Raw genomic sequence first — 2,305 nt, 5'->3', positions numbered from 1 at the left:
CCTAAGTCAACCTTGATTTAAGATGTGTGAAGTTGTGAGTGTGGCAAACTCAATGAGGCCTACTGTGATGATCCTAACCAGTGTTTCTGGTTCCTTCATTCATTGTACCAATGGCATCTTAGTGTTATCTAGATTCATTTTCACCTCTAGAACTTAATGGGTTTTAAAAGACTTGTCAGTTCATGGCCTTTTCTGAATACTGTGCTCTCTCTTTGTGCAAGTCCTCACATCCTACTGTTACCTGTCTTATGTGAAGAATATAATCCATAGCGTGCCTGTGCTTGTGACTGGCAAAGTACATCTGACTGTAGCAACTAGATTTCTGTCTCCAAATGTTTCCTGCAGCACATCAAGAAAGAAGCATATGTATTTGTGCCATGCTGACTACCTCTGTTGTTTACAGAATCACAGAATCAGTAAGGTTGGAAGGGACCTCTGGAGATCATCTAGTCCAACCCCCCTGCTCAAGCAGGATTACCTACAGCATGTTAGACAGGGTTGCATCCAGGTGGGTTTTGAATATCTCCAGAGAAGGAGACTCCACAACCTCTCTGGGCAACCTGTGCCAGGGCTCCGTCACTCTCACAGGGAAGAAATTCCCCCTCACGTTCAGGCGGAGCTTTCTGTGGTTCAGTTTCTGCCCATTGCCTGTTGTCCTGTCACGTGGGACAACTGAAAAGAGTTTGGCCCCGTCCCCTTGACACCCTCCCTTCAGGTACTTGTACACATTGATAAGATCCCCCCTCAGTCTTCTCTTCCCCAGGCTGAAGAGGCCCAGCTCTCGCAGCCGTTCCTCACAGGGCAGGTGCTCCRGCCCTCTGATCATCTTTGTGGCCCTATGCTGGACTCTCTSCAGTAGCTCCATGTCTCTCTTGTACTGGGGAGTCCAGAAGTGGAGTGTGCTTGAGATGCGGCCTCCCCAGGGCTGAGTAGAGGGGCAGGATCACCTCCCTCGACCTGCTGGCAACACTCTTCCTAATGCACCCCAGGAGACCATTGGCCTTCCTGGCCACAAGGGCACATTGCTGGCTCATGGTCAACTTGTCATCCACCAACACTCCCAGGTCCTCTGCAGAGCTGCTCTCCAGCAGGTCAGCCCCCAGCTTGTACTGGTGCCTAGGGTTATTCCTACCTAGGTGCAGGACTCTGCACTTACCCTTATTGAACCTCAGGAGGTTCCTCTCTGCCCAGCTCTCCAGCCTGTCCAGGTCTCTCTGAATGGCAGCAGAGTCCTCAGGTATATCAGCCACTCCTCCCAGCTTGGGAGCAAACTCATCAGCCARCTTGCTGAGGAGGCACTCTGTCCCCTYRTCCAGGTCATTGATGAAGAAGTTGAACAGGATGGGAGCCAGTCCTGASYSCTGGGGAACTCCACTAGCCACAAGCCTCCAGCTAGATTCCACACCACTGATGACGACCCTCTGAGCTCTATCTTTCAGCCAGTTTTCAATCCACCCCTCTGTCTACTTGTCTAACCCACACTTCCTGAGCTTCTCTAGGAGGATGTTCTGGGAGAYAGTGTCAAAAGCCTTGCTGAAGTCAAGGTGCACAAYRTCYRCTGCTCTCCCCTCATCTRCCCAGCCAGTCCTTCCATCAGAGAAGGCTATCAGATTGGTTAAGCAGGATTTCCCCTTGGTGAATCCATRCTGGCTACTCCTGATCACCTTCTTTTCCTCCATATGCCTGGAGATGACATCCAGAATGAGCAGGATTGCAGGAATGGAGGTGAGGCTGACCAGCCTATAGTTGCCTGGGCCGAAAGGTGGAGGTGTTCCTGCCTGGTTTCAAACCAGGGACCTTTCACATGTGAGGTGAATGTGATAACCACTACACTATAGAAACACATTTAAGTCACTTTGATCATCAAAACCATATCAATTAATCACATCAGTCAATCACCAGCTGTATGAAAAATRAATGAGTTTCAGAGTTCACAGGAATTATACTAGAAGTGTCATGTACCAAGAAGTATCTGAGATCTTATCTGTATTATTTATGTGCTTGTAAAAATAGATTGATTCTTCATTAGCACCTTTTCTTCAAGACTTAAATATATTGTAGACACTGAATATGTTGTGTTAGGCATTGAYTGTTCTGCTTTAAGTGCATTAAGTTGGAGACCTTTTTGTGTCTCCTGAATCTTCTCCTACCAGTCCATGTGGATAGTGTATGTGCTGAGAGGTGCATATATAGTATGAGTAAGGGATATACTGTTTAGATATCAGTCTGTTTAAAATCTGTTGCATAGACTAAATCTTGACTCTTGGAACATTAGTTATGTTTTACATATGTGAAGTATGTAATT

The 2,305-nt window shown here is 47.2% G+C and overlaps 1 non-coding gene across 1 annotated transcript; it reads right to left on the bottom strand.

Annotated features, from left to right (window-relative positions):
* Window positions 1-1,769: 1,769 nt before the first annotated feature.
* TRNAV-CAC (transfer RNA valine (anticodon CAC)) lies at window positions 1,770-1,842 on the bottom strand. Its single transcript has one exon. It is a non-coding gene; the product is annotated as a tRNA-Val (tRNA).
* Window positions 1,843-2,305: the final 463 nt, after the last annotated feature.

The sequence above is a fragment of the Rhea americana genome, unplaced genomic scaffold (assembly GCF_003343005.1).
Source record: "Rhea americana isolate MKP2758 unplaced genomic scaffold, rheAme1 scaffold_11, whole genome shotgun sequence".
Lineage (NCBI taxonomy): Eukaryota > Metazoa > Chordata > Aves > Rheiformes > Rheidae > Rhea > Rhea americana.
This window is presented reverse-complemented; position numbering and strand designations above follow the sequence as displayed.